This window comes from Globicephala melas, chromosome 5 (assembly GCF_963455315.2).
Source record: "Globicephala melas chromosome 5, mGloMel1.2, whole genome shotgun sequence".
In the NCBI taxonomy this organism is placed as follows: domain Eukaryota; kingdom Metazoa; phylum Chordata; class Mammalia; order Artiodactyla; family Delphinidae; genus Globicephala; species Globicephala melas.
This window is the reverse complement of record NC_083318.1, coordinates 56,562,502-56,587,881: the sequence shown is the minus strand read 5'-3', so window position 1 is coordinate 56,587,881 and position 25,380 is coordinate 56,562,502. Positions and strand designations below refer to the sequence as shown.

The 25,380-nt window shown below is 35.0% G+C and overlaps 1 protein-coding gene across 6 annotated transcripts in view; it reads right to left on the bottom strand.

The window, feature by feature from the left end:
- Nucleotides 1-25,380, bottom strand: part of PCDH7 (protocadherin 7) — a 407,976-nt gene that overhangs the window by 42,086 nt on the left and 340,510 nt on the right. The window lies entirely within an intron of this gene.

Sequence of the window (25,380 nt, the reverse complement as noted above, 5' to 3'; positions counted from 1 at the left end):
TGCATGAATACCTGAATTATACTTAAAGGTGTAATTTCAAGCAATGCCTAGAAAAATTTCTCTAAAAAAATCATTTTTTTAAATAAAAATTCCACTTTAGATATAGCAGTTCAAAACCCAGTACATAATTAAATACATATGATGGATTTTACTGAGTGCTTAATGCATGTAAGATTTCCTTTGACAATTCAAATTTAAACTAACTTTAGTTCTTATAAATCTTGCAAGAGTATAATTGACTTAATTTTTTTTTTTTCAAAACAGCTAATACATTACTTTCATTTCTATCTCGATTTTCATATAAATGAGAAAAAAAATGTTACCTGGTAATAATCAACAGAGAAGCAGCTTGGGAAAACCAAATGCATTTTCTTTTCTCCTGTGCAGTCTTTTGTATAAGTTTTTGGTGATTTTGAATATGATTCATTACAACCAACACAGTAAATAGGGTAAAATTAATTTTAGAGTTGCAAATGTTCTGATAGGAATCAGTAGAGAGAGTGCTCCAGGCAGAAATTAACAATTTTTCTCTGGAGATTATGAAACCAATTTTCCACATGCCAAAGATATTAGTAAATGCATGTGCAGAACTATCTAGATGAAAGAGCATTTTTCTATAACTTTAAGGACAAACAATTTATATCAGACCATGGTTTTATTTTCCTGACTTATCCACTGATAACTTGTCCAGAAAATTGGACTGGTGTTGAAAGAGCACTGAAGAGAGAGCCAGGAGTTCTGGAATCCAGTTCTGTTGCTGCTCCATAAACTTGAACTAGCCCTGGTTAATTTCTCTATAACTCAGTTTTCTCTAAAAAGAGATTATCCCTAAAATAACCAGGGACTCGAAAATTCTGCTTCTGGCTTCCAGTGCTAACCACGTGAGAAAGGACAAGTGTCTTGCCTGATAATAACCTGTTTTCTATCAAAATTTCCCCAGTTGTTACACTTCAGAAACCAAGAGTGAACATATCATACACTCAAATGATAAAAATCATACGATAGTACATTTCTTCTGGGATTATCTTAACTCAGTTTTACTGAAGTTATTTGCCTACATAAATACCTACCCTTTTATTTAAATTTTTGCTCGACGCTGACTTAAATCTCCTCCCATTATTTTTCTCCAAACCTGTTTCAGCCCCACTGATCTCCTTATAACACTCCTGTATTTCAGCTAAACTGCTCTTCTCTAACTACTCTTATCGAAATCTATTTCTGTTTGAACCCTCAGCTACAATTTCTATCTTCTTCTTGGGGCCTTTCCTGAACAGAAGAAATCAGAGCTATTAATTGATTAAGATTCACGTTATAATTTAATGAATTTGTATGCATTTGTGTATAATGGTTGTGGTGGTTTTGTGGCACATCCAAGGCAGAGTAGCAAGAATAAGAACCATACTCAGCAATGTGTAGCCTTCCTCCCTTCCTTCCTTCCTTCCTTCCCTCCCTCCTAGTCCAGTGTTCACCTTGGCCTTACCATGGTATAGGCACAGTGTTAAACACTGTCGATGTAAAGAAGAATCAATCACATCCCCTTCTTGCAAGAAGGGACAGGCCCATGTAGATACAAAATCACAAGACATTACTACAAAAGCTAATGGAGACACGTGTCAAGTAATCTTTTCATATTTTGGTTTGTCGGTCAGTATGGTTTAGAGCATGGGCTGAGAAATGTAAGGGACATAGCTACTCTGCTTGCTAGCTGTTTGGTCTTCAAGAAGTTTCTTAGCTTCTCAGGGGCTTAACTTCCCCATATGTGAAATGGGGGAAATAATATTCTCTTCCTCAGCTTTTAGTAAGATTTAAGCAGATAATGTATCACAGTCCTTGACATAATAAGCAATAAGTAAACTGCCCATGATATATTTTTAAAGATATCTGTATGCATACCAAGCATTTGCATATATCTTGAGGCAAAGCCCCTCATCCATTATCAATAGATTTCCATAACACGTATCTTGCATATAGTAGATAATATTTGTAAATTCACTACCTATGATAAATATATGTCTGCCCAGGTTTCCCTGACATTCTTCTGAGTGTATGATTTGCCTATCCAGGAAGAACAAACAGCTTTAGGCAGATTGCTTCTGCAGACACATGCTGCTTATATAAAGGAAATCCACTTTACTTAGAGAGCAGATTAAACCAAACCCAGACCCACAGTATAAGGTAATAGTGACTCCACTTTTGCCCCCCTTTAGGCTGCATAACTAATGCAGCTTCTGTGCCCTGTAGTGGTGCACTCCAGTGCTTCCCAGACTGTGTCAGTGACAAATGAAATAATATTCTCTCCCTTTGTGTTATGGACTGAATTGTATTACCCTCAAATTCCTATGTTGAAGCCCTAACCCCCAATATGACTGTATTTGGAGACGGGGCCTTTAAAGAGGTAATTAAAGTTAGATGAGTCAACAGGGCTGGTGTTCTTATAAGATAAGACAGAGAGAGACCAGGGGTGTGTATGCAAACAGAAAGGGCCATGAAAGGATGCAGCCAGAAGGAGGATATCTGCAAGCCAGAGGAAGAGGAATTGTGGAAAACCAAACTTTTCTACCCCTTGGTTTTAGACTGCCAGCCTCCTGAACTGTGAGAAAAAAATGTCTGTTCTTTAAGCCCTGCAGGTATATTTTTATGGCAGCCCCAGCAAACAAATACACCCTGCATTAAAATACTGGCCAAGTGTTTCAGCTAGTGTCTAGCTAGTCTATTCTATTTTAGAAGCAGAAGGGACTACTAGAAAGAAGGATAACTTTTCTGAGAACTAAAGCAAGGGAGACAGCCGATATTTATATTATGTGTTTACTTTCTACCAGTTACATAACTTTGCAATGGTCATAAAGTTAAGGTGACCAAACTGATGTGAGCCCACATGGTCTGGTATCAGACCCCATGCTATAACCACAACACTGTTCTTCCTACTGTTTCTAGTAATGGTTAGCTTTGAGACTCTGCAACCATTGGTCAGCCTCTTTGAGTCCTTGCAAATTGAGTGGAACAATATTTACATTGCAAACTTATTAAAAAGACTAGAAATAATGTATACAGACTGGTAAACACCAGGCACTCAATATATAATAATTATTATTATTATGTAGTGTTTCCTAAACACTAATTCAAATTGTGCTAGAAATACATTTCACAAAAATAGCTTATGATTAAGCCTGAGTTTTTCCAGTGGTCAGTTGTAAGACCTAGAAACAAAAATACCCTCAGAGATGATAATACAGTTTAAATATGGGAACAGGAAAGCTAACTGGTGTCCCTGGCCTGCCTATTTGGGCAGTGACATCACTTTGTTGGGGGATTGGCAGCTGGGAACATAAATCCAAGATCCTGATTCCATTTTTCTTCTCTCTGGGTGAGGAAACAAGCCTAGGTTTGCCTAAATAGAAGTACATGAAGAATTTAGGATTACAGGGATACTCCCAAATATATTCCATTAGGATAAACCATGGCCTGAAAGACCTTTCCTAGAAAATCATTCATTTAGGTAAGAATCATCTCAAAACATACACATTTCCTTAGTGAGGGTAAAATAACAGCAGCCTACACTTTCAACATGTCAGATCTTTGATAACTTTGCCTTAGTTTAAAAGAAATCTCTTTAAGACAAGGGCGGGTACTTAATAGTTAACAACTGAATAGGGAAACATATACATATAAAGGTACATAGAGCCTAGCCTTCCTTTGAACTAGGCCAGCTCTTTTTACATTATACTTTCATTGTACTTGTTGGATTAATCAGGTAGTTAATAACTTGAATATAAAGTCATTAAGCCTCACTAGGGAAATTACAAAAAAAAAATCAATGACATATTATTGGAGAAAAAAAAAATAGTCCCATCTACACAGTCAGTGCATGTGTGTTACTTGAGAAAACAAGTTTTTGGTTTTTTTTTAAAGATAGGAATATGTCACTGTGTCATCCTCTAAAGTAAATGGCAGGCACATGCCATCCATTTGTCATAGATTAGTGGATGTCTAGATGAGACAAATTGGGGACAATTCACTTCCTCTAAAACAAAAGTTACATAATAGTGGTAAACAATTCTCTCTTTCTCTAAATATATACGTACATATATAAATACATAAAAATATATAAGTATATAAAAATATATGCACACAACCTAGGGGCTTCCCTGGTGGCACAGTGGTTGAGAGTCCACCTGCTGATGCAGGGGACACGGGTTCGTGCCCCGGTCCGTGCATCCGGAGCCTGTGCTCTGCAATGGGAGAGGCCACAACAGTGAGAGGCCCACGTACCGCAAAAAAAAAAAAAAAATATATATATATATATATATACACACACACACACAACCTAATGGGAAAACACATTCACACATTGACAGAAAAACCTATTGAGAGTAAACAAATAAAAAATCAAAGGAATGTATTTTTCATTATTCTCAAAGTGATCAATTATGGATTCAGAGAAAGTATACTTATGGGATTTTTCTTTTCGGCTTATCTCCTAGGATACAATAAACTCAGTAACAAATTTTATGACCCAACATAGAGCAAGGATGATAGAATCTACTATCACCTGGATTGCTCTTTTCCTCACATTGACAAATGTCTAAGGTTTGAAACATGTCCCCAGTTATGTTTTACTATGGGAAAAGGTTTCCCTTGTCCATTTATCACTTTATGCCTGAAAGCGTGAGATTTGATTATTCTTACACCATCACCTAAACTTTTGCAGCCATGAAATTATTTGTTTTTAAACTCTAGACAGAGGTTTAACTTAACCTCCTGAGGCTGTAAATCCCACAGGTTGATTATATGATAGAAAAAGAAATTCTAAATTTGCTACCCTTTAATTTAATTGAGAGTGTCTACTTTTACCCAGCGTTTTGGGACAAGGTGAAAAGGAGGTTCTTCTCTAGGTCCTTTTTATATCCTTCAATTACTTCACAATTTTTTTTCCCCTCCAGATCCAGTGACCCAACTTTCTATTTTCATGCAAGCTTGATTGTATCCTTTTCTGTATTGGAAAGGTGACTCAAATCTTGGAAAAAAATATAAAATAGATTTTCTTGAATATTTAAGCAAAATACATTCTAAAAACTAGAAATAATTCTATCTGCCAAACTTCTCACAGCAGGGGAACAATTTTATATGATGCAAGTAACTGAGAATACTTTGGGGCCTAGAGGATATCTTTGTACACACACAGTTTACCTATGTTTTAGACTATGATATGTATTATTAGTGAAGTTATGGTTTGTAATATTTCAGCACTTATTAAGGGCCTGAAATATTAGGCAGGTTATTTCCATACAACGATTTTCTATTTACCCTAGATCACTAGCACCAAGGAAAATGAACATCTGATGATGGGAGTACCATGGCAAGACTACCTCAGGCTTAATTAGGTAAGAATTTATAATATCCTGCTTAACGTTAACAAAGCAACAATGTATTGATACAAGATCTACATGTTATAGAATGAAACAATCATTCTATAATAATTATCAGAAGAAACAGAGATAGGTTACTAATTAACAGAAAATTTCCTAAATTAATAGTATACAAGGGTTCTTCTTTTTTTTTTTCTATTTTAAAATAATATTTTTTTCCCATGCAGAAAACCTCAGTTGATTCCTTCACTTCCAAGCCTCAATCGACCAGTACTTGGTCCTCTGTCAGGACCAGGAGGTGTTTTTTTAATTAAAAAAGAAATGCTTATACTGAAATCCTTTTTTTGAAAAATAAGAATGAATAATTTCTCACGATGCTCTACTGCAAAACAGAGACCCAGACAAAAGACGCCAACAGAAGTTATTTTGGAAGACATAACAAGTACAGATGTCTGATAAGAAACTTGTAGGCCCTTGAAGGGCCTACAGAGAACCGTTCTGGGGTCAGCTAGTCGATTCTCAATAGGAATAGAAAAGTTATAAAATCCTCTGCCGGTGCCCCCAATGAATGACTCCCATTGCCATTGGTTCCCTATAGTTAATCATCCTCAGATTCAATACTCCAGGGTAAAGGTGAGGGTGGTAGAAAGGGGCTCACTACACCAAAGAAATGCAATTTAAGCTAGGTACAAAATCTACCAGGGGACCAATCTGCACAACCACAATTAATAGCCTAAAATAAAAGGAAAGAAAATGGCACCAGCAATATTTAAACCTAAGGTTTCAACCATAAAAATACCCTGCCTAGTAGATCTATAATTCAGTTCTCTATCTTTGGCTTTTATACAGGTCAATGTCTTTTTTGTTTCTGAAAATATACACCCAACTACTGTATTTGATTTCTCACCTATAGCTAAACCTTTACTAAAAAAGATTAGTTTGGCTATCAATATTTAAGCCCAAGGATCCTGTCTTTTCAAATAACAAAATAATTATATGGCAAATTGACATTTGATAGAACTCTAAAGAACTGTCCCTAAGGCATAATGTTTTTGGTTATATTGATCATAAAACTTAACTTGAATGTTTTAAGGATTTAAAGGAAAGTGTGTATTGACTGCAGGCAATGTTTTGGAGAAGCAGCCCTCAGCTGAACCATACATATTTTTTGTTGTTGTTTATGTGTTTCCTAACAGTGGTGTTTGGACCAAGGGCAGGATTTTCTCTAATGCTCTCCCCAGTTCCATTTGCCTCTAACAGATTCTATGAAATTGCTCCCAGTCCCACTGTTGGATATGCCTTGCTGATTTGCTTCTGTTTATCAGAAATGTTTTCTCTTATCTCAGTATGACCTATCTGTGATTCTGTAGTATAAACTAAAACACTTCTTACCAAGAAAATACACGTTTCTCCTCATAACCCATTGTGAAGATTTTTGAGTCTTTAAGACATGTTTTGTCCATTCTGTAGTCTTTCATTGATTTGTTTTAACATGTACTTATAAAGTATCTGGTGAAGTGATGGTCATACAGCTATCTCTCTTTTTAATGCAAAATCTAAATGGATTGATTCAGTTTTGTATCGGGAGGCCTGGATTGTTTCTGTTCTAGAGATTGTCGCAGATATCTGCACAGATTCAAGTATTTGGTTCTGCAGATTGAATTAGTTTTGATGACTTCACTGCAAGATTTTCTAGACAGTGGAACTATCACCTCATTTTCTCTTTAGCAATGGTAATTTGCAAATGGTTTTCACATACATTATTTCACTCAATTCTTCTTAGGACTCTAAAGAGGCAGGTATTATAATCACTATTTGGAGGATGTGGAAATTGTACAGATGGAAGTTACAGAATGTCCCCAAAAACAGTGACAGTGAATTCACATCTTCTAACAAAATGCCCACCATAAACTGGAAAGGATGAATAGAAGTAGGAAGATCATTTAAGATTCCAGCTATTAGGTGATGATAGACTCAGAAGACACTTATAAAGATTTATAAACAGCTTCTATATTATCTTGTGATATTTTGTTTATAATAGGATTTCCCATATATTATCTCCTTTGATCTTCACAATAACCATAGAGGAAAGAAGGGACTCACACTGTTGCCTTTCAAAGTCTCAGAAGTGTAACTTCTCCAAGATCACAATTATAGGATGAACTTGGTTATAGGAGGAACCAAAGATGAATCACAATGCAGTGGATGTATCTGCAGTGCTGCTTTTAAGAAAAACTTATGTTTGCATTTTAAGTTTAACAATTCATCTTCCAACTAATAGATAGACAGAAATTTCACTATACCTTGCAATTTCATTTCTATAACCTCCAAATGAAGCTGTAGAAGACAAGTATGCTTCTTGCTCAGGAAAATCCAGCCATATACAATATCCCACTACCTCAAGAGATGGTCTCAGAGATATATGGCTTTAAGGAACAGAAAGAAGTAGAAGAAGCCTATAAGTCCTTTGCTCCCTACCAAATTTCACAGAGCATCTTTTTAAATGAGTGATACCAAAAGTAGAACTTACCTTTTTACTATTACTCAGAGCAAAAGAGAAGGGAGCAGTGCTGACATTGACACCCCCTTAAATTTTAATTAAATGAAAGTGGTAAAAGTGACTCCTCCTGCTATTTTTTAGTTGTCACAAAGCTCTACTCTAAGAGGTTAAAAATAATTCCTTATTGTTTATGACAAAAGAACATCCCATCCTGTTTGAAAATCAGGTAATATCTGTTAAAAATAAGAATACGGCATCCAAGTACCTGCCACTGGACAACAAATGCCCTAGTCCACATTATTCTTTGGAAGATAGAAGCAGAATCAAACACTTACAAGAAAGGTGGGACAGCTTAGTTTAAGCTTTGAAATGGTAATGGATACACACACACACACACACACACACTTACACAAAAGAGAAAGGACAGAATACTTTTTTCATCTATAAAGACAAAATTAGGTAGTGGAGCTGGAATTGTCTCTAATGAAAGTGGAAGTTGCTTCCACACATTTTCATTTCCTTTCAGTCATAGAAATAGAAAAAATGAGCATTAGGTGAGAATCTGTTTGGAACATTATCAGTGCAGATGGCTGGACAACTTGAGAGGTATTATTAAAAGGTCAGTGGAATTGGAATTAAGGAGTCTTCTTACTCTCTGGATCTCTAGTTGACTCCATTTATAAAGTGAACTTTGAATAATCAGAGACTCTTAAATTGTGTCTATGGGTTGCCTGGATTAACTGGAATTCCCGGAAATGTACACAGAATTGTGTGCAAAACTGTGATTCTGGGCAAGTGTGTAGTTTTTCAGTGAGGGGGTCTTGAACCCTCATCGTATTCACAAAGCATTTCAAAACTCAAGTTAGTTAAGAACCATTGGACTAGTTGATGTGTAAAGGCCCTTTCAATAGTAATGTTCTGGGCTTCCCTGGTGGCGCAGTGGTTGAGAGTCCGCTACCCGATGCACGGGACGTGGGTTTGTGCCCCGGTCTGGGGGGATCCCACGTGCCGCGGAGCGGCTGGGCCCGTGAGCCATGGCCGCTGAGCCTGCGCGTCTGGAGCTTGTTCTCCGCAAAGGGAGAGGCCACAACAGTGAGAGGTCAGCGTACCGCAAAAAAAAAAAAAAAAAAAAAAAAATAGTAAGGTTCTATGATTTTAATAGAACAAATAGCTTCAGAGAAATGTAACCAAATCTCTCTGGAGAATAGAAATGTTACCACTGCTGACAGATTAGAACCTGGTCCAAAACATAATTTATGTTTGTAGCTTTTTCTAATTCGTTATTTTCTTTCTTCAATGTCTATCCCTACTAAATTCTTTGAATTTCATTTATTATATAATCCTTATATCTAACAAAGATAAAGATTTGACATTTGCCTTTTTATATTTATTTGGGAAAGGATAATCTCATTTCTTAGGGATATAGAAATATGTATATTTTAGAGTATGTATCTATAGAAAATATTTGTACATTACTTTTCTTATATAAAGAGAAACCTTATTCCACATCAACATTGTACCAAACACTTCTCAGAACATGGAATTAGGCAGTTTCTCATAATGTAAAGTATGCAGAAAATTTGAACACGTGCATGGGGAAAGAATAGTAACTCCATCAGGCAAGAGATTACTAAAACGACCACCGGAATGGAAATCATAGTACTTCAGATTGAGCCTGATTATAATTTCACAATTCAACCATTATAAATACTTCTAATTTTTCATTTCCTTTAATCATGCAAGCATTTAGCTACACTCTTTAATTATATATATCCAGAATCTCACTTTCTGTGTTTCTAAGTTGTGAAATTCTTCTTCAGTTAGTGGAAACTTTATGCACAGATTTGTAAGTGGAATGAGAATTATATATTACATATAATTATATATTATATTTTGCTTGAATAAACCTTCCTAATGATAGCTGTGAGAATAAATGAGTATTAGACTAGGATATAAAGTTATCTTTTCTAACCAACTCATTTTTACTTTAATTTTTTAATTTTAGTGATATTTACTACTACGGTTTCATTCAAAATACAGAACATAAATGAATTACTGATTAATAAAAGTTTGAAAAATCACTGTGAATCCACATGTTAAATAAGATAACAAAAATAAGTAATTTTGAAAAAATCATCTGTTTTCATATCCTTAATCTTATAAATTCAAGTTACTTTCCAAATTTTAAAACATTTTCCTTAATTATTTTTATATTTGTTTCTGTAGCAATCCACAAATAATTGAAATCCATAAGCATATATATATAAGCACATTTTAAAATCTCTTTCAAGTAAGAAATAAATAAAATATCAGCAAGTTCAGGAAGCTGCCTTCAGACTTTGGTGACAGAATGTAATAATAGTCTGTCCAGAAATTTCTTCTGCATAATAGGAGTTTAAAAAAATGAACTAAGCTAGAAATGAAAGTTGAAAGTTATAATCAGAATACCACTGAAAATATTCATTATATTAAGAGATAATCTCTAATAATGCTACTTGTCAAGTGTATTTCAAAAAGGATTTTTTAACTGAACAAGTTTTGTATTCTTGAACATTCTGATATATGTTTAAGGGAATGTTTTGAGGAAGCAAAAAAAATGGATCTAGATAACACTTTCCATAGATATTCTCTAAGGAGACATAGGGTTACATTTTATTTAAACATTGATCAGTGAATTCGGAACAGAAAATAGTGAAGAATGAATATAAAAATAGTATGCTTCTCATCAATTTGTAAACCTCAAAGATTGAAAAACAATCTTCTCATATGCAAAGTAAGTGTCCAGTTCTAGAGGAAAAAAAGTCTTTTTTGGCATCATTAGGGTCGTATATATCTACTTTAGTGTAACTGCAAATTTCTTACTGTTTGAATTACAGTCTTAATATTTGTTAGCATTTATATTAAAGACAGATTACAGGAATTCCTTTCTTTCCTCCCCCCATAAAGTCTTTTAGAACAATGCATACATTTAATGCTTGTACACATCAAGGACTCTCTTCTCGTTAGGCACATTTGGCATAAGAGCAATGATCTGAATAAACTCTAAACTGGCATGTTATTCCTGAAGGCTACTTCTCAGCCTGCTGACTTGGCTGTTAGCCACTGAAATCAAAGGAGAGGAAGGGGTGATGACTCGTGGTTTGCATATGTACACAATATCTGAGTCAGGTGTTTCTTAATCACATCTTTAGGGATAATTATTAGGTCAAATTACATTTGACAAGCAGCTCTAAAATCTTACTAAGTTATCTGAGGCCTGCAGAAGAAAATTAGCTTGCTTTACTCAACAGAAATGTATGAAAGCTAAAATGTGGAGCTTATTAACATGGCCATTTTTTAGGATCTTTCCTTGTTGTAAGACTCTGATAGTTAGTTGATGGTTCTGTGAATATAATGTTACTTCTCCATTAGCTAAAATTGCTATTCAGAGAGCATGATTAAGTAGAATTATGGGGAAAAATGAAAAATTTTATAGGAAGCTTTTGTAAATTGCTTGAAAGAGATCCTCAAGTCAGAAAACACCTGTAAATATGTCACTATTCTAAATTTAACCTTAATATTTCTATACCGGGAATTGAAAAATAGAAAAGCACAATTATGATTCAAGCCATTCCTGATATTTTACACAGCATTTAATACAGCACCTATCAGTACAGAGATTTATTTACAATCTCACTCAACTTCACATGTAAGTAATGCCAAGAAGGAAAAAAATAAGATAAATTTTTCTTGGAATTTTGTGTTTTGGTAGAGTAGCCAAAAAATACTTAAATTGTTAAAATAGCAGGGTGGTCTTTAAGAGGCATATATGTTTTTTTCTGTATTTATTACAAATTCTTTTTCTGTTTCTAGAATACATTGTATTATATGCCTTAGAAACTATAACATTTTACAGTTTAAACTATAGAAATAATGTTTTAAAGATATTGTTCAATTATACTTACTGGTATAATTTTGCCAACTTTTGCCAACAACACAATGTCACTGAAGTGTGGCCATTTTCAGCATGAGAGGTGATGAATGACCAGGAACTCATTTATCTAAAGCAAACAAGTGGTGCTCTTAGCTGTTTTCTGACTGAGTCAGAATTACAAGATAACGTGTCTGAAATAGTTCAAAAATGTAGTGCAAATGCACCGTATTAGGAAGTAAAAATGGAATGTCTAAAAGTGTAAGATATTTTGGGTGTTACACATGATATATTATGTCATGTAACTAAACTAAGTATTGGAGCATAAAACCAGACTTTAATACTATCATTGAAAACATTTAAGGTACTTGAAACTTTTGCTACACTCTACTAGGTAGGTGAAAAGAATTATAATTACTAATTTTTAAACGTTGACTTTCGTAATAAGTTGATCACATTGAAAAAATGGCAGACCTGGGTACAGAGATTCTAAGGGAGCTGATGCACTTTATTTTTTTTACATTCTTTATCTTTTATACATTTTAAAGGGTTCAGAAATAATGTTTTAAGTCAAATTACAATGTAAGATGTTCTTTTCATTGCTAATTTGGGGAATTATCATAGATATCCTTGAGTCATGTATTTTTTTCACTAGTAATATTTTAAAGAATAAACACCATTAAATAATGACTCTTGCCTTCAAGAAGTCTAGAAAGAGAAAAAAGACATATACAAATATAACACAAAACGAAAGGTATGGCATGTATAAGACGTAAAGAAAGGCTCAGGGAAAATCAAGAGACAGTCACTAAACTTTCTTTAAGTGTTTCTTTTGTAAGTCTGAATTCACCTAAATAACTGTGCTGCTCTTTGTGTTGCTTGCAATCTGCTGAAAGAAGTATTTACAGAAATTCTTTGTCATATGCACCTCTCAAAATTACCAGAAGAAAATGGGCCTTTCTGTTAGATCCCTCTACATGGATAATAACAGTCCCAGTGGATGGTATTTTGGCTATTTTCATGTAAAATATTTCAAAGTGGTTAGAAGCACAGGATGTGGAGAAAAAGGGCTGGGTTCAAATCAGTTTACTGAGTAACGTTTGGCCTTTTACTTGAAATCTCTGCCTCAGTTTCCCTACAGAAATAATTGGGGATTGTAATTGCATTTACTCCTTAGAATTGTTATAAGAATTAAATGAATTAATAGGTATAAAGTACTTAAAAGAATGCTCGTATTATGCCATCATTCTAGTCCCTCCTTTAATTTGAATCCCTACTATATTTTAAAATAATAATTTGTTGTGTCTTAATAGCAATGTATGATGCTCCAGGAAACTGAAGAAAAATATAGAAATTTCCAAGGTAAATACAAAATAAAACATTTGCATGTAATTAGTGTGAATAAAAAACAATGTCATCAGATGAAATTCTGAATCAATCAACATTTTAGTCCCTTTCACATTGGCATCCAACTTTTTTCAATGAGTGCAGTTAAGGGAATCAGGGTCCTTTTCATTAAAATCTGTACCACTGTGTTTGTCACTCTTCCTCCTTGCCTTTCTATGCCTTTTCTCATTAGCATAGGTCATGTCTACATCAACAATTGTCTACTTCTAGATACCAGGCTGCTTCCCTAAAAAACATGCAGGCTCAAATATAGGCACGTTTTAGCAAAGGCAATTTTTTTGATATATAGAAAAACATGTCTTTTCTAAGAATACAGATCTAAATATAAAGTGTAGAATTGTGTCTCAGTTTTACTTAAGGATAAGTGTCATTCATTAGTCTTTTAATATAAATCTTCCATTGAATATCAGTCAGTCATCATTCTATTAGCTTTATAAAACATGATAAATGACAGGGAACACGATGAATTCTGAAAGCGAATGAAGGTACAGACACCACACATGATGAAATGATTTTGATCTCCCCATGGCTAGTAGTTGACATACTGATTTGAAATTATTCGAACAGGGTGACTACGTTTATTTACTACCAGCATTGCGAACCATGCCATGTAATTAATCACACCCTGCACTAGCAGTAAGGAAATCTGCTCCCCACAATGCAGTGAACAGTTATTTGCCTCTCTTTCACTTGGCGTCTCTGCAACACTATTGTGATTTTGTTTCCAGAAAGACTTCTGTCCCTGCTATTTGGGGAAATGTATCTATAATATCTTGATCCAAGAATTTCATATTCAACAGATGGTATTCTTGGCTATGTATTCACTGTGGTTTCTCTGAGAAGAGCTGAGTGCTTAATATTGCTTGTTCTCTGCCAATCACCTCTTAGCCTACGAGTGAATTTTGATCAAATATGTATTATTCCTTGTGCTTTGGCTCTGGCCCTTTTGGAATTCTGACCTCTATCTAGCATGAGTTGCAAAGATACCAGGTTTGTTTTTGTATGGTCCTGTCTTAAAAGAGATGCCCAAGACTATATGTTTACATGCACAGATAAATATAAAATAGTCCCATACTTATAGAGACAGAAACATACACATGTGGCTACTCCTAATAGGACTGATTCTTTTCTGAAAGTGAGATTTTCTCTATACTATTTTCTCTGTGCATATCATATACATATACACCTGTCTTCAAATTTTGTAAACCAAAACAAGATACTTATTATGCATGATAATGTATATAGGATATTAAAAATACTTGTGGGAGATCATCATCTGAAAAGTCTTTTGAAATGCTGTAGATCAAGGATTAGGCTTTTTGCAGCAATTTTAATTTATTTACTTAAAACCAATAAAAGCAACTCTCCTCTACTTTATTTTTACATAGGTCTGGACATCAAAAAGATGAATGGAAGGAGAGAGTGTTAGGGACACCACAGGCTTCACAGAGAGCAGAAACTCAAATCTCATTCATTTTCTACCTCATCTAACAAGCCTCTATAAAGCTACAAGAGAAAGATTCTATTTTTCCAAACAAAGCAAAACCAAGAGTGAACTGGATTAACTGATCCAGTCTTCAGTTTCCTGAGGCTTTCTTAGTTGGCAAAAATCCACTATTTGTGTTTTTCAACTTACTTTTTTATTTTCTGGCCTGCTTTAAAGAGTGTCTTCCTGTTAGGCATTAAATCTGCCATCAAACGATTTGACATGGTCATTTGTAGAAAAAACGTTGTGATATCTCAGTGAAGAGGAAAGATGAACATGAGAATCAGATAAGGAGGATGCCACAAAATGTTTTTGACTTTATGATCAATTTTAGAAGTTGCCAAGTCAAATTACTTGTTCAACACTTCTAGATATCATTGCCTAATTAGGAGAGTTGACAAAAATGCTGTACACTTGTTTAGGTGAAAGCCAACGATTGAATTCAACCACAGTGCTAACTTCTCTATAACAGGGCTCCATAGCCACGCATTTAACTAATTTCACATCTCAGGCTATTGACGCAGGGAAATTAAATTCTTGTCCCTGTAAATGGACCTATCATATATTTCTCAACTTTTAAATATTTGCCTGCAATCAATCTATATATTCACTATTGGAAAGCAAAGGCAGCCTTCCTTTCCAGTTAGTATTTTATGTACCCATACTATAGGCAGCTCAGCTTCAGTCTTAATATACTTATGTCAGGAAGTATAGAGGCATTTCTTAATCACCTGAATCAAAACTGTGTATCAAATCTTTACATGGAATTCCTGGATAATATTTATTCTTTGAATATAACAAGTACAATGAAATAGAGTAAATGGCAAAAGTGTTGACCAGAGCACCCTATATGTAATACATGATTATAGATTTTTTTATTTCATTTCCACTTTAAAATTTTTAAAGAAAAAATATTTATGATGTTCGGCATTTCCTATTTATCATTTCAGCATCACTGAATAAGGCTGGGGAGGAAAGTGTTACAAACAAAAATACTGCATTAATTCCCTCGGTATTGAATAATAAATTAAAGATAGTCACACGTTGACACAGCTGACTTCTTTGATGAGGTAAAGGGCTTAGAGATTCTGTCCTTCCTTGCCCCACCACTGAGAAATGAGCATCTTGAAGATGGGTTGGAGGGCTCTTAGAGACACTGCAGTCTCACTCCTTAATCCTGCTGGAACATTTACAGCATCACGGGATGTCTCCTTTGAATGTCAAGATTAAGAACGTAATCCTTTAAAATTTGGCTCAGACATATACAGAAATGAAATTAGGTTTTTCACTTTTTAAAAGGATGGCAGAGAGATACTATATAGGTAAGTTTCAAGGAAAAGATCTTGAAAACAAAAAAATTCAGGAGGTGTGTCATAAAGATAAAAAAGATGATTTTTAAGATTCTTTCTTAAAATTGATTGTGGCAAGTTATAGTTCATATCTATATTGTGCAAAAGATATCACAAGATTTAGAATAATTTCTAAATACCAATAATATAATCTGATTAGTATTGAAAACTAAATAAACTAAAATCAAATTCTGATAATGTCAAGATTCAGTTTAACCTTCTTGCTTTTTTAAAAGGTCTTTTTCATCAGTATCTAACAACCGTCCAGACACCCAAACTTGCAGTTCAGTTTAGTTGCATCTAAAAATTTACAAAATATCTGAATTATGCTAAGTATGGACGGACAAATCCTTACTTTACCGTATTTTATTCTCAGCAATTCAGAATAAAACTCATGTTTCATAGCTGTGGAAAATAAATATAATTTAAAGTGTTTTGTATGCATATTTAATATATGGTTCTCCACTTATACTAATCTTATAGTTGTTGCAATTTTGACTATGCTTGTTAGCACAGAAAACTTGCTATAAAATTGGACAAAGTTTAGCCTAGAAGTAATGTGGAGTCATTTAAGACTTGTATCTGTAGTCCAAGACTTTCAAAGGCAGTTTAATTAGTTTCATGTACTATTCTGTGTCAGTTTTCTCAACTTCCCATAAATTCATTTTCTATTAGAAATAAGAAGAAAGTAAAAAACAAATGCTCTTCTTAAACAAGTTTGTTTTATATTTAAGAGATTTCTTAAAAGGCTATCTGATAGTTTTGACTTTTTTTATTTTTACAGTCCTCCATTCTACAACTGAGCTATTGAAGGACCAGTTGACTTTTTTATTTTTAAATAAGAAGTTGGGGAATGGGAAAAATGAACCTTGGTAACGTTTTTGAGATAAGCTCATGTAATCTCAGCTATCTTGGCCAAAAATCATACAAGGAAACCTAAAATAATAATGTTACAATATCGAAAGAGACAGAAGTATGAGTCATTGTAGAGGTATATAATTGGGACTTCTTGTGAAGTTCTAAGGAAAAGAAACCAAAGTGCTATAGTAAGAAAATGTTATACAGTGCTTCTAAATCGATATTCCCATTTATAAAATTGCATATAAAATGATCAAAATATACATATGTATATATGATTATTCATAATTGGGTGGAAAATCTAAGAAATATAAAATGTGGTCAATTTTAGAATAAATGCTTAATAGTTTAGCTGGTTTGATATTTCCTTGATTAGAGTTTAATAATCTTATTCAGAATCTTAAATATAAGAAAGCCTGCTTACTATTTAGAAATAGAATTTGAAAGCAGCTCTTTTCTCGGGAAATCAACAGTATGTATAGATCTTTTAACACCAGAAATCCTTTTAAGGATTTTTCTTCATTATTCCAAAATACTGCAAGTTATGTATGTATTACAGTTCAGTTTGGTACTATTGCTAAGGCCTAGGGCAAGTTTACTCATTTTATAGCTTTCTGTGGCTCCACCTCTTCAAAGAAAAATTTGCTATAGATGACTTTTGAAAACAGGGATAAATGCAAATAAGAAGAATTTTATTTTCTTCTAAAGAACAGTCTTATTCCACTTATCATTCACTAGTCATTTACTTAACAGTGAGTTCCAGTGGTTTCTAATAAATCAAATGATTAAATATTATGGGTTTAATAGTACTTTGTTAATTCACTAATACTTCTTCACACCGATTTTTTTAATCACAGTCAAAACATAAAATGATTTTTTTGTTTTGTTTTGTTTCATCCTAACTATATTTATTTTGCTCTTAATATGTTAGGTAATGTTCTGGGTACCGAGGATACAGAGGTGAGTAAGATAAAGTCCCTGCCCTCCATACTTCCACCTGTAGATGCTAAGACATATTAAAATTTACAGTAATTAAAGCAGTGGGGTTTTTGTACAAGAATAGATATAGCAATGTTACAGATTAGAAAAAACCCTGACTTGTTACTAGTGAGTATACATTAAAGATAATACTACGGAATGGCTTTGGGACTAGTTTGTATAATTTAGAGAGCCTATTTCAAGATTCACTAGGCCACACACATGAATCACTTTTGAGGATTTTTTTTTAATTACTTAATTAATTAATTTATTTACTTTTGGCTGTGTTGGGTCTTCATTGCTGCTCGCGGGCTTTCTAGTTGCGGTGAGCAGGGCTACTCTTTGTTGTGGTGCGCGGGCTTCTCATTGCAGTGGTTTCTCTTTGTTGCAGAGCACAGGCTCTAGGAGCCCCGGCTTAGTTGCTCCTACTGGTTGCTTCTAGTAGTTGTAGCATGCGGGCTCAGTAGTTGTGGCTTGTGGGCTCTAGAGCGCAGGCTCAGCAGTGTGGAGCACCAGCTTAGTTGCTCCGCAGCATGTGGGATCTTCCCGGCCCAGGGATTGAACCTGTGTCCCCTGTATTGGCAGGTGGATTCTTATGAATGTTGTTATTTTTTAAGTAATCCAGAAATTTTGACATTTTTATCATATTCACTGCACATACTATTATTTAAAAAAAATTAAATTGATCAATCAAGTGTGAGGCAAAGAATAGGTATCCTAGTTAAACACACCTTTCAAAACAAGGTTAATAACATCTATAGATTTGTAGGAAAAATCAGGTGACATTTTACAACTCAAACATTTTATTAGCGTTTTAAAAATAGTAGAGGAACCTTTATCCAGTGATGTTTAAATGTTTCTAATTATAGGATTTATGGAGGGCACTCTGAATGATTTAGCAACTAATTAAAACACATGTTCTAGGACCCTGCTTTTAGCCTATCTAAAGCAAGGGCTTAGGTGGTACCAGACCAGGGGGAAAAATTATGTGAAGTGTAAGAAAGTACATGGCACTTCTTACTGAGCGTTTACTCTTGCTACTGATGTTTTCTTTGTATTATGTACTTTCCCCTCATCACTTTATCTTCCTTTTATAATTATTCCTTTTCCTTCCACTGTACACCATACTCTCTTCTATTTCTATGTTCACTGATTTTTTAAAAATTAATTAATTAATTAATGTATTTTTGGCTGCATTGGGTCTCTGTTGCTGGGTGCGGGCCTTCTCTAGCTGCAGACAGCAGGGGCTACTCTTTGTTGCAGTGCGCGGACTTATTGCGGTGGCTTCTCTCGTTGTGGAGCACGGTCTCTAGGTGCGCAGGCTTCAGTAGTTGTGGTGAGCGGGTTCAGTAGTTGTGGCACATGGGCTTAGTTGCTCCGCAGCATGTGGGATCTTCCCAGACCAGGCTCAAACCCATGTCCCCTGAATTCGCAGGAGGATTCTTATAGGTTCACTCATTTTTAACTGCAGTGGAATTAACTGCAGTGGAATTAATTACATTGTATGAATCCACCCAAATGTGTCGATCTAGAAGTCTGATAATGGACATTTGTGCTCTTTCCAAAGCTGCAGTTCACATTCCTGCGCACATCTCAATGTGCCCCTGTACAAGGGCTTTTCCAAGGTCTATCTAGGAGAAGAATTAATGTGTCGTAAGGTGTGGAAATCTTTAACTTTACTAGCTATTGTCAAATTTCTCCCTAAAGTGATTCTACAAAATTTTACTCCCAACTGTTGTTTGTCAAACAGACAGTATATGAGAATTTCTGTTTCTCCACACCCTCACCATGCTCTTGTTAGCCTTCTTTGGAATCTGATAGTTGTTAAATAGTATTTAGGCATAGTTTCAATCAACCTTTACTTGATTACTAGTGAGACTGAATATCTTTTCATGTTTACTGGCCATTTGGATCTCTTCTCACATCAACTGCTATTTTGCCTATTTTTAAAATTTGGTTTATATATCCCAGTATTGTAAATATCTTTTTACACTCCGTGGTATTCTTTTTTCACTTTAGTTTATCATGTCTTCTGTTGTACTGAACTTTCAAATATTAATGAAGTCAAGTTTATTAAATGCCTTCTTTAGAGTTTGCACTTTTAGTGTCTTGCTTGAAAAAGAATTGTCCTCACTCAGGAGTCATAATATTTTCATATGCGTTCTATAAGTTTTACATTTCTATCCTTAAATTTTAGGTCTTTAATCTACCACAGGATTTATTTTGTGCATTCTATGAGGTAGAGATCTATCCATCCCAAACCCCCAAGTATCCCAGGATCACTTGTTGATTAGAGTCAATAGACCATTGTTTTCCCCTGATTTCTAATAGAGTTTTTGTAAATTAATTACTCATATATATGTGGACCTATTTTATAGTTTCTAATTCTGTTCCATTTGTTTATTTTGTCTAACACTGTGAATACCATACTCTGAACTACTCAGGCTTTAAAATAAGTTTTCATATCAGGTACAGAAAATTCCTATCACCAATTTTGTTCTTAGAATTTATCTTGCCAAATTTTGGACCTTTTAATCCCAAATAAATTTGGAGATGAACTTGTAAAATTATCTGAAAAATACATTTAGGTCTAAATGCCTTAAAAAAAAAATCTTTGAGGAGAATTGGCTTGGGCCTGGCAGATGTTCAAAGCTGACCCCATTGTGGGATCTTTCATAAGTTCCACAAAAGCTCCATTGCTGGGTCTTGTCCTTCTACAACTACAATGAAATGGGTGGCACACCATTTTCTTCCAGCTTCTATATCTGGCCTTGGCTCCCTAGTTTTCCAGGGTGATGTAGACTCTTACTGTTAAATTCCACATTTGACTCTTACTAGACAGAGGCAAAACTAGTTATAAGCCAACTCTCTTCTCTTCATGGCTCACTTCTAATTCTTGGAAAACATCTACATTCTTAACCTGATGATTTCTGGGATACAGGCTGATCCTAAATCAACTGCCTCATTTTAATTCTTTCATCAAAGTAGCTTGTCCCCTCTCCTCTCTCGTTCTCTAGATTTCTATCTGGGATTTAGTCAGTGGACCACATTCCTTCTACATATCAGGGTCATATATCAAATTCTCCAAGTAGGGTCATTGAAGGCTTTCTTTTTAGGCATCTTGGCATGTAGAATGTGCTCTCCTTATCAGTTCCACTCTAAAGGGAGGGTGTGAAGCACATATATTATCAGATCTAACCAAAATAAGCTCTTAAATGGTCTCTACCTATCCGCAATTCCCTTTCAATTCTTTTTCATAAGCATGTCATGATGAGGGATATGAGACAGGATGTAAATTATTTTGAAAGTTTCCTTTGAAAATTTGTAATTTATTTGTCTGCCATTCTCTTTGGTATCTGATATCTGTTGTCTTTGCAACTCATTGTTAACTTCCAACTTAACATCCTTTTGCAAAAGCTTTGCATATGTTTCATTAGATTTGTACATATATATGATATAATCACATTAATGTGTATGTAATATAGATAGCATTTCCAATCATTACAATTTCTTCTCTTCCGTTTTTGTCTTTTGCAGTGATAATGAGCATTTTTGCCTAGTTTCAAATTTTAAAGGTATTCTTCCAATGTTTCATCGCTAAATATAACATTTCCTGAGGATGGAGAAAATTCCCTTTCATTCCAAGTTTGCTAAGCTATTGTTTGAAATGAATGAGAGTTGTTTCATCTGTTGGTAAGATCATTATTTTTTTTCCTTCTTTAATCTTTTAATGTGGTGAATTACATTAATAGATAATCTGTGTAATAACGTTCCATATCTGATCTCCCTTTCTGTTTGAGATCTTCATAAAGTTAACAGCTATAATAATATTAATTCTGTTGAAATGCTGAAAAAGTGCAATTTTGGCTTTTTTCTTTGGCATATGAATAATTTGAGAAAATAAGAATAAAATGTAACTTATTCAATATTTGTTTGTTTGAATAAAGTGTAGAGGACTTTATAAGTATAAAGATTTAAAAGCAATTTAGATGAGAAAACATCAACACCAGCAGTATATTTTAGTACCATTGTTTTAAATTAAAGTCTTATTTATGTTTTAAGAAAGTAGAAAGTAATAAATTTCTATATTTAATATTTTCCTTTGGAACATTTCTGCATGAAAGAAATGCATTTTTAAATGTTTTTCTTTTTAATAGTGACAGGCTTCAAAAGAGAGTTAAATAAAGTATGAATTAAAATGATACTTTCTGATAAAGGACATTACCACAAAAGGTGAACATGTTGTATCTGGATATAGGTTTAATTGACATAACTTAGTACACACTAAGAGAGTTGGTAACATAAACTTGATGATGAAGAGCTGGTCCTTCAGACATATTGTGTCATAACAGACAAAATTCATTCCACTCTATTCTAAGAGCTTTAAAAACAGCATGCTTTCAGACTTCAGACTATACAGGGGCAAGCAAAATAACTGCCTCACTAGAATAAAATATATGTGCCAAATAGTATTTGCATGCTACTTAACCCTAAGGAGATTATAGAGATATAAATATTCCTAGGAGATCAAAATGCACATTGGAACAGGCATACTGGCTTTACGCCTACACGAACTATGCCATGGCTTGCTGGAATATTGTGCACACCTTTGAATTTAAAACTGTTTGAACTTTGCTTCTGGGATATGGAGGTAAAATGGAGAAAATAATTGAAGGAAGGAAAGAAGGAAAGAGGAATGAAGGAAATTTTGGATTTAAAAAGCTCTTGACAAATCACATTTCTCATCAGATTTAACGTAGTTACAGACATCAACTCCCATGAGACATGGTAGGACCCATACCCAGATAGTCAGACACTGACCTTTGCTCTCTGTTGTGACATAGCTAGTGTTACCTAAAGAGGAAGAGAGTTGGTCACCTGCCTTGAGGTTCTCAAGTCATAATCCAGACCTCTGGTTCTCAACCCTGGTGCATAGCTAAACTGCCTGTGATTCTTTAAAAAATCACACATCTCAGACATAAAGAATCAGAATCTTCGTTTAGGTTACAGATCTTTTTCTTGTGAGAGAAGATACCTTAGAGGTAGAAACTTAGACTCTGGAGACTGAGACATATGTGCTGGAGGTTCAAGCTGACCAGCTAGCCGAACCAGCTCTGTGATCTGTTATTTTCCCTTTTGATTTAATCCTGGCTCTTTTTTTTTTTTTTTCTGTACGCGGGCCTCTCACTGTTGTGGCCTCTCCCATTGCAGAGCACAGGCTCCGGACGCGCAGGCCCAGCGGCCATGGCTCACGGGCCTAGCCGCTCCGCGGAATGTGGGATCTTCCCGGATCGGGGCACGAACCCGTGTCCCCTGCATCGGCAGGCGGACTCTCAACCACTGCACCACCAGGAAAGCCCTCTGGCTCTTTCAATCCTGAGTGTGTTGCTAATCTATAAATAGCACTCTATCATCACTATGTTTAGTATCATACCATGTAAAAGGAGCACTTTCAGGCAAATGCAAAGGTCATATGCATGATTATAGAACAGAGCTGAATAAATGAAAATAAGACAACGGGAACAACAACAACAAAAAGTTGATGGTAACATATTGTTAAAACATACTGCACACAGCAAATATGATACTGTCACTTTTATCCACATCCGTCTCTGTAAGAAAGGGTGAGGTCTAGACAGTCATGTAATTTCTTTTATGCAGGCTCCCTTTCAAAGGCTTTTTCAGTAAAGCTTTAATAAGTACTCTGAAGATGAGAAGGACATGGTTGATTATATGCTAGTGTAGGAGGAGAGGAAGAAAGGCCACTAACATTTCCTCCTAATTCCTATTAATTTTCCTGGTACAAATGATGAGCAATGTATCAGGGGGAATGAATCTCATATGTAGAGTGGCGTGGCTAGGCCGCTCAAATAGATGAAAGTTTCAACCAAACCAAGAATCTTTTGCCTAGTGTAGAAAGAACTAAGAGTTATATGTTGTCCTTTTCAGTCACACCCAGAAATAGTTTGTATTCATTATTAACAGCATCTTTGAAAATAATGATATAAATATATGGGAATGCTGTATCTTTATTCATTCAACTGAACACCTACTGTCCTAGGTCCACATGTAAACAGTAATGAGCTAAATGGGCAAGTTACTTGCTCTTATATTTTGCAATCGTGGTGTGTGTGTGTGTGTGTGTGTGTGTGTGTGTGTGTGTGTGTGTGTGTGTTGGGGAGGAATGGTGGGAGAGGCAGAATAAATATATAGCAAGGAGATAAATGGAATGATTTCAGTTAAGAGGGGTGTTATGGTTGAGTGCGACTGGGGCTTTGGGATTGGAGATTGTGTCTATCTAATTTAGAACAGATATGGTGCTGACATTTGGGCTAGGATCTGAAAGACAAAACAGCTGTCTGCATCTTGGGGAAAAAGAATGTGTGCAGTAGGAAGAGCAAGTGCAAAGGCCGTGGAATATTGGTGTGTTTGAGGAACAGATAGAAAGGCAGTTTGGTTAGAATGTGAGCCCAGAAGAGGATGACAGGAGATGAGTTTAGGATTATGCAGGGTTTAGGTACTGGAATATTTATAAGGCATGCCAAGGAATTTAAATTTCATTCTTAGAGAGATGGACTGGAAGATTTTTTTGTTTTGTTTTGTTTTGTTTTGTTTTTTTTGCGGTACGCGGGCCTCCCACCACTGTGGCCTTTCCCGTTGCAGAGCACAGGCTCCGGATGCGCAGCCTCAGCGGCCGTGGCTCACAGGCCCAGCTGCTCCGCGGCATGTTGGATCTTCCCGGACCGGGACACGAACCCGTGTCCGCTGCATCGGCAGGCGGACCCTCAACCACTGTGCCACCAGGGAAGCTCGGATTGGAGGATTTTAAACAAGGAATTGAATACCTATGTTGAAAGGGATTATGATTTACCTACCTAAAAAAGATACTTTGTTCTATAAACTTATATATGAACACAGTGAGACAATCATTCCATATAATCATTATATATCATCAAGATTAGGGCAGAGGTTAGAGAAACTACTATTTTATTACACATAGCAGGTGTGCTTCTTTTCAGATTTATCCTATTTGGTGACCTTATATAGAAACAGCCATAACCTTGATCTAAAATGTTTCATTTGTCCATTGAGTTTCTTATGACACTCAATGAGTTATTGTCTCTTCATTTGCTCTGTTCTTGAAATGCAGAGGTTCATGTTCAACTGAGTAAACTGGATGAAGCAATTTGGCTAACAGTTTATCAGATAAATCCTTCAGTTCTTTTTAGTGATTGATACATTATAAATTCTACTTGATCCAAGATATGAATATAATTTAGAAGGTACTAGATATTAGTGGGTTGACTAAGTTACAGCCCATTTCGTTTGTCTATGTAGGCTATAAATCAATTCCCAAGGAATGGTGCTAAAGTTCAGCTAAGATCTTTGACTTCTCTACTCACAGAATTGCAAAGTCTGTAGGGCTATGGAATAAAGTCCTATCTCCTAAGCATAGCACTCAAGTCCCCCACCCTGACACATTATGCCTTTCTACACCTGTCTTCATTTACAAATATTTATTTCAT